This window comes from Lissotriton helveticus, chromosome 2_1, assembly GCF_964261635.1.
Source record: "Lissotriton helveticus chromosome 2_1, aLisHel1.1, whole genome shotgun sequence".
Classification (NCBI taxonomy): domain Eukaryota; kingdom Metazoa; phylum Chordata; class Amphibia; order Caudata; family Salamandridae; genus Lissotriton; species Lissotriton helveticus.
The window spans coordinates 366,632,162-366,641,206 of NC_136059.1; positions in this window are offsets into that span (position 1 = coordinate 366,632,162).

The following is a 9,045-nucleotide window of genomic DNA, read 5'->3' on the forward strand; positions in this document are numbered from 1 at the left end:
CATTCGGCTACCTCTTTCATCCCTTCGTGTAGGTTGGCTCTGGCGGTGGCGGGGTCGTTGGTGAGAGAGAGGATCAGCTGGGTGTCGTCGGCATAGGAGATGATGTTGAGGTTGTGCTGGCGTGCGATGTCTGCGAGGGGGCTCATGTAGAGGGTTGGGCTGAGCGAGGAGCCTTGAGGGACGCCGCAGATGACTTCGGTGGCTTCTGATCTGAACGGGGGGAGGCGGACTCTCTGTGTCCTTCCTGCGAGGAAGGAGATGATCCACTCCCGTGCCTTCTCCTGGATTCCGACGTTGCTGAGGCGCTGCACTAGGGTGCGGTGACAGACAGTGTCGAAGGCCGCAGAGAGGTCTAGGAGGATGAGGGCTGCTGTTTCTCCGTTGTCAAGCAGGGCTCGATGTCATCGGTGGCTGCGATCAGGGCGGTCTCGGTGCTGTGGTTGGCCCGGAAGCCAGACTGCGAGAGGTCGAGGGATCTGTTCGTCTCGAGGAAGGCGGCCAGCTGTTTGTTGACGGTCTTCTCTATGACTTTTGCAGGGAACGGGAGCAGCGAGATGGGGCGGTAGTTCTTGAGGTCGGTGGGGTCGGCTGATGGCTTCTTGAGTAGAGCGCTGAGTTCGGCGTGCTTCCAGCTCTCCGGGAAGGTGGCGGTGTCGAAGGAGGTGTTGATGATGTCCCGCAGGTGGGGTGCGATGACCGCGTCGGCCTTGTTGAAGATGTGGTGAGGGCAGGGGTCGGTCGGCGATCCGGAGTGGATGGAGTTCATCGTGTGGACGGTGTCTTCGGTGCTGATCGGGGTCCAGGCGCGTTGTAACCTAATGTTGTACCACTCTCTGCTCCTGAACGTTTCTTTGGGGATAGTAATAAGTTTGGTGTGTTTATAAGTCAATGTCAGTTACACTTTATATGTAAGCCTCACTTATTTCCTAATGATGCAACTAAAGTAGCTTTTGTGTTGTCTTATCTGGGAGGAACTGCTGCAAATTGGTCAATACCTTATATTGACAGGGATGATCCAATTCTACATGATTGGTTTAAGTTTAAAAGAACTATGACCAAGTTATTTGCCAAACACACATACGTTCATTCCAGTGATAATGAGCTTCTTAATTTAAAGCAAGGAACCAAGGATTTGTTGACATATGTACCTTCTTTTAATAGGTTGCTAACGCAAACTCAATGGCCCGAAGAAAAGCGAACCTCCTTATTTTATAGAGGTTTGCGCGATGACTTAAAAGATGCTTTGGTACACATTGTTGATTTACCAGAGGATTATTCAGAATTTGTGGACTTAGTTGTGAAACTAGACCATCGATTAGGAGAACGGAAGGGTGATAAAACTCGATTTGAACCCAGGTTTACAACTATTAAACATGAGAAAAAGGAAACAGAAAATAAAATGCCAGATCCAGAACCAATGCAGGTAGGGTTAGTAAAAGGTCCTTTATCAAACGAAGAAAAAGATAGAAGAAGGAAACTAAATTTGTGTTTATACTGTGCTCGTTCAGGACACTTTGCTAGAGAATGTCCTATCAAACCTAAGGTGCCAAAAAAGGTCAATGCTTTAAATATCTCATCTCAAGAACAGGAAAACTGATTCACTCGTCAGGATCGGAGGTCGCCTGCACGAGTAAAGTTAAAAATAGGATATCCCATTGTTTGGCAAATATGGTTCCAAGAATCCCTAAACATGTTATAATACAGGTAATCTTAATAATCAGTACTCAGTTGCGGCAATCTTTGCCTGTTTTGTTAGATTCTGGAGCCACAGGGAATTTTATGGATATAAAATTAGCACAGGAATTGCAAATCTCTACTGAATTTAAAACTCAACATGAAGCTGTCTGTGCTGTTGATGGCTCCGCCTTATCATCAGGAATGATAACAAAAAGAACAACACCTATGATTATGGTGCAACAAAATGGCCATTCTGAAAAACACAGTTTTGATTTGATTGATACTCCAAATTTTGGTTTAATCCTGGGAGTGCCGTGGCCGATTTCACACAACCCCAAGATAAATTGGATTTCCCGAACTGTAACTTTAGACTCTTCTTTTTGTAGAGCTTCATGTTATCAAGAAGCTCCAAATGACTCTATGACAGTGGTTCATTGTGCCAGTCTTGAAAAACCTTCTAGTGGCATCCCGTATGAATATCAAGATTTCAAGGATGTCTTTGATCCGGTTAAAGCTTCAACTTTACCTCCTCACAGAACATACGATTGTCGTATTGATTTGATACCAGGAGCTCCTTTACCTACCAGTAGGCTATATGCTCTTTCAGAACATGAAACTAAATATCTAAGAACATATCTAGATGATTTACTAGCCTCTGGATTCTTAAGACATTCTACTTCCCCAGTGTCTTCGCCACTTTTTTTTATCCCGAAACCAGATGGCTCTCTTCGCGCCTGCATAGACTATCGCGGGTTAAACAAAGCTACAGTTAAAAACAAATATCCTTTGCCCTTGATACCGGTACTTCTAGATCAGTTACGTCATTCCACCATTTATACGAAACTTGATTTCAGAGGTGCGTACCATTTGGTATGAGTGAAAGAAAATGATGAATGAAAGACTGCTTTTAAAACAAAATGTGGCTTATTTGAATACACAGTTATGCCCTTTGGGTTGTGTAATGCACCTGCGGCTTTTCAATATTTTATTAATGAAGTATTGCACTAATTCCTAGATATTTGTGTAATCGTCTATATAGACAATATTCTGATTTATTCTAAGAATAAAGAAGATCATATACAACATATAAGAGCAGTTTTGGCTAAGTTACAAGAAAATCTTTTATTTGCAAAATTGGAAAAATGTATTTTCAATACTGATACAGTGGACTTTCTTGGTTATTGTTTGTCTCCCATGGGTATCATGATGGACCCTAAGAAAATCAATGCGATTGACCAAGGACCAGAACCCAAATCCGTAAAAGACGTCCATAAAATCTTAGGCTTCGCAAATTTTTATAGACGTTTTATTCCCCATTTTGCTGAAACAGTGGTCCCACTCACTAAGTTATTACAAAAAGGACACATTTTCACATGGTCAGAAGACACGGCTCAGGCTTTCAACAATCTGAAAAAGAAGTTCATAACAGCCCCTATTCTAAAACATCCAGATCCAGAAATACCTTTTTTTGTGGAGGCTGATGCTTCCCAAATGGCAATAGGTGGTGTTCTCTCTCAGAGGGATCCACATGATGGTCAATTGCATCCTGTGGCTTTTATTCAAAACAATTATTGCCCGCAGAGCAAAACTATACTGTGGCAGAAAGAGAATTATTGGCCATAAAATTAGCTTTCACTGAATGGAGGCATCACTTGGTTGGAACCAAGTATCCAGTAACTATTTTTAGTGATCACAAGAATCTACAATTCTTTAGCTCCATAAAAGCACTTACTCCTCGTCAAATGCGATGGTTAAATTTCTTCAGTGCATTTGACTTTGTAATCACCTACAGACCAGCTTCTCAGCTGCTGCAGTCAGATATCCTATCCAGATATGGTTACACACATGAAACAAAAAAGGATGGTTTAGGACCACCAATTATTCCTCCAGGAAGAATTGTGGCCCCTGTCACTCGAGATGATTTCATGAATATACTTAGAACAGAACATTTAAAACAGAATGCACAAGATTGGTTAAAAACACTGAGAACACAATTCAGGGAGGTTTATTTTATGATTCTTCACTTCTGTATGTGCCCACTGCAGAGTTACAGGAAAAGGTCATATCTTGGAATCACAATTCCGCTTTAGCTGGTCATCCAGGTTATGCCAAAACTTTGGAATCATGTCAAAGGCATTTCTGGTGGTCATCAATGAGAAAAGATGGTAAAGAGTATGTTATTGCTTGTCCGATTTGTGCCAGAAACAAGTCAACACATAAAGCGCCATCTGGTTTACTTCAACCTTTATCAACTTCTTCCACCCCGTGGCACACTCTTAAGGACCGATTATGATGGCGGACGGACCTGAGTCCGTCCGCCACCATAGAGTAGGAGGGACCGTCCGCAGGGGCTGCGGCAGTCCCTCCGTGCAGATTAGGATGTGACCGCCAGGGTGGCGGTCACATCCTCAATCTTTAACATTGCACCCGCCGCAATGTTAAAAATGCATACATTGCATTTGTATGCAGCAAGCGGCAGGCACCGCGCGGTGCCTGCCGATTACTGCATACAAATGCAGGGGGGTACCATAGGTACCCCCCATGTGCACCCCCACCCCCCCTTCACCCAGGGGGCCCGCAACGGGCCCCCGCAGTAAAGCTCCGTATGCTTTTCCACGGCGGAAAACCCGCCGTGGAAAAGCATTTCTTTTCGGGCATCCTAATATAGCTGACGGTGTCTGAGACACCGTCACCATATTAGTGCTTTTCCGCCGCGGTTGTAAGCCAACCGCGGCGGAAAAGCTGCGGACGGAAACCAGGACCCACCAGCCATCCTAATGTGGCGGTGGGTCTTTGGTGGGTCCGCAGAGGATTTTCCGCATCCTCCGGGCTGGCGGTGGCTTCCGCCGGCCCGGAGGATGCGGAAAATCCTCCATCCTAATGAGCCCCATAGTGTGGATTTTATAACAGGTTTGCCTAAAGCAAATAATTACACTACAATTTTAGTGGTTATTGATTACTTGTCCAAGATGGCGCATTTCGTACCATTGTTAAAAATGCCCACTGCATCAGAGTTTGCTGAAATTTTTATCAGAGACATTGTACGATTACATGGTTTGCCAAAAAAGATCGTTACAGATAGGGGTAGTCAGTTTACTTCAAAATTCTGGACAAGCTTATGTAATAAACTACAGATGGAAATCGCTCTTTCCACCGCCTTCCATCCAGAAACTGATGGCCAAACAGAGCGAGTTAATCAGACTTTACTACAAACCCTACGATGTTTAATGTCAGAATTCACTAGTGAATGGGATAAGGCCTTACCAATTGCTGAATTTGCATATAATAATCACATGCATTCAGCCACTCAGTGTACACCTTTTTTTTTTTTTAAATGGCTTCCATCCACGATACTTGCCTATAACCATTACTTCCTCCCTCACTCCAGAAGTCACTGGTCGTCTAAATCAGTTATTGGATATCCAAGAGAAAGCTAAAAAGTGCCTATTCAAATATAAAAGAAATATGAAAAAACAGGCGGATAAACATAGAACAGCTGCTCCAAATTATCAGATTGGAGACCAAAGTTTGGCTTTCAACAAAGAACTTAAAAATATTAGGTTCTAGAAAATTGCAACCAAAGTTCATTGGGCCATTTTCTATAGTGCAAATTATAAATCCAGTAACTGTCCAATTAGACTTACCTTCTGAATATGCTGTGCATCCGACCTTCCATGTATCCTTGATAAAACCATATGACCCAAATACCAGACCAGAACCACCACCTCCTCCTATTCCACTTGACGGTCACTTAGAATATGAAGTTCATAAAATTCTTGATGCAAAAAGAATTCAGGGAAAACTGTTCTATCTAATATCTTGGAAAGGTTATGATTCCACAGAGAATTCTTGGGAACCAGCATCATTTGTTCATGCTCCTAGATTAGTTAGGTTATTCCATTTAAAATATCCACGAAAGCCACGTCCAGTAGGACGGCCTTTGAGGGGAGCGACTGTTAGGGTACTTCAGTAATTGCATGAACATTCTGTCTACATGTATATTTGGTATTATGAGTCCAAGGTAGCCTTTGTTAGGCCCCATTCATAAAGTTGCGCATTGACACATTTATTTCCTTTCTAATTGCCAAATATTTATCCCTTTGAATAATCTTGTGTTTGCCAATGCTTATTTGTTTCATCCTGTTTCTATGAGGCTTGTTATTTGTTTTGCCTATTCCTCTCCGGAAATGTTCGTACTGAAGCAACTGTTTAAACCATGTGCAGCATTTACATTAAGATAACGTTGTGCACATGGAAAAGACTGCCGGTTAGAGGAAATGAAAAAACATGTGTAAAACGTGAGGAACAGCTTTCACACGCTCTCGGCTATGAACTGACCCCACCCACTCAGCCTTATATAAACCCTGCTCCATCGCCAGAAGGCGCTTGCGTTCGTTTACCCTCTCTGCTCACCTGAGACTAGATGACATCTCCTCTGCTGTTCCTGCGCTCATCTCGAGGCGTCCTTGGCAATGCAGCAACAGTCAATTTGTTGTTCCGGTCCGGCTGTTTAACCTTTCCCTCGGAGATTCAGGCTCGTCCTTCCTGTTTCCTGCGTGTCCCGTGAACTTTGATCCTCCCTTCCCTGAACAACAAGCATTTACAATGCAATGGTCTCGGCATCATTAGAGGTAGAGCTATTGGCATTGCTCATGACATTTTTTTTCTTTAAATCATAAATAAATGGCATTGTCATTTACATTGTCAATACACACCACTCTGCACTCAACTGCACTCACCTGCACTGCACTCAACTGCACTCACCTGTACTGCACTCACCTGTACTGCACTCACCTGCACTGCACTCACCTGCACTGCACTCAACTGCACTCACCTGCACTGCACTCCACTCACCTGCACTGCACTGCACTGCACTCACCTGCACTGCACTCCACTCACCTGCACTGCACTGCACTGCACTGCACTGCACTCACCTGCACTGCACTCACCTGCACTGCACTCACCTGCACTGCACTGCACTCACCTGCACTGCACTGCACTCACCTGCACTCACCTGCACTGCACTCACCTGCACTCACCTACACTGCACTGCACTCACCTGCACTCACCTGCACTGCACTGCACTCACCTGCACTCACCTGCACTCACCTGCACTCACCTGCACTGCACTCACCTGCACTGCACTGCACTCACCTGCACTCACCTGCACTGCACTCACTCGCACTGCACTGCACTCACCTGCACTGCACTCACCTGCACTGCACTGCACTCACCTGCACTGCACTCACCTGCACTCACCTGCACTGCACTCACCTGCACTGCACTCACCTGCACTGCACTCACCTGCACTGCACTCACCTGCACTGCACTGCACTCACCTGCACTGCACTCACCTGCACTGCACTGCACTCACCTGCACTGCACGCACTGCACTCGCCTGCACTGCACTCGCCTGCACTGCACTCGCCTGCACTGCACTGCACTGCACTGCACTCACCTGCACTGCACTCACCTGCACTGCACTCACCTGCACTGCACTGCACTCACCTGCACTGCACTCACCTGCACTGCACTCACCTGCACTGCACTGCACTCACCTGCACTGCACTCACCTGCACTCCACTGCACTGCACTGCACTCACCTGCACTGCACTGCACTACTGCACTCACCTGCACTGCACTGCACTCACCTGCACTGCACTCACCTGCATTGCACTGCACTCACCTGCACTGCACTCACCTGCACTGCACTCACCTGCACTGCACTGCACTCACCTGCACTGCACTGCACTGCACTCACCTGCACTGCACTGCACTGCACTCACCTGCACTGCACTCACCTGCACTGCACTCACCTGCACTCACCTGCACTGCACTCACCTGCACTGCACTCACCTGCACTGCACTGCACTCACCTGCACTGCACTCACCTGCACTGCACTCACCTGCACTGCACTGCACTCACCTGCACTGCACTGCACTCACCTGCACTGCACTCACCTGCACTGCACACACCTGCACTGCACTCACCTGCACTGCACTCACCTGCACTGCACTCACCTGCACTGCACTCACCTGCACTGCACTGCACTCACCTGCACTGCACTGCACTGCACTCACCTGCACTGCACTCACCTGCACTGCACTGCACTCCACTGCACTCCACTGCACTGCACTCACCTGCACTGCACTGCACTCACCTGCACTGCACTGCACTCACCTGCACTGCACTGCACTCGCATGCACTCCACTGCACTGCACTGCACTCACCTGCACTGCACTGCACTCGCCTGCACTCACCTGCACTGCACTCACCTGCACGGCACTCACCTGCACTGCACTGCACTCACCTGCACTGCACTCACCTGCACTGCACTGCACTCACCTGCACTGCACTCACCTGCACTGCACTGCACTGACTACTCTACACTCACTACTCTGCACTCACTACTCTGCACTCACTACTCTGCACTCGCTACTCTGCACTCACTACTCTGCACTCACTACTCTGCACTCACTACTCTGCACTCTGCACTCACTACTCTGCACTCACTACTCTGCACTCACTACTCTGCACTCTGCACTCACTACTCTGCACTCTGCACTCACTACTCTGCACTCTGCACTCACTACTCTGCACTCACTACTCTGCACTCACTACTCTGCACTCTGCACTCACTACTCTGCACTCTGCACTCACTACTCTGCACTCTGCACGCACTACTCACTACTCTGCACTCACTACTCTGCACTCACTACTCACTACTCTGCACTCACTACTCACTACTCTGCACTCACTACTCACTACTCTGCACTCACTACTCACTACGCTGCACTCACTACTCTGCACTCTGCACTCACTACTCTGCACTCACTACTCTGCACTCACTACTCTGCACTCACTACTCACTACTCTGCACTCACTACTCACTACTCTGCACTCTGCATTCACTACTCTGCACTCACTACTCACTACTCTGCACTCACTACTCTGCATTCTGCACTCACTACTCCGCACTCACTACTCTGCATTCTGCACTCACTACTCTGCACTCACTACTCACTACTCTGCACTCACTACTCACTACTCTGCACTCACTACTCTGCATTCTGCACTCACTACTCTGCACTCACTACTCTGCACTCACTACTCACTATTCTGCACTCACTACTCACTATTCTGCACTCACTACTCACTACTCTGCACTCACTACTCTGCACTCACTACTCTGCACTCACTACTCACTACTCTGCACTCACTACTCACTACTCTGCACTCACTACTCACTACTCTGCACTCACTACTCTGCACTCTGCACTCACTACTCTGCACTCTGCACTCACTACTCTGCACTCACTACTCTGCACTCACTACTCTGCACTCACTACTCACTACTCTGCACTTAC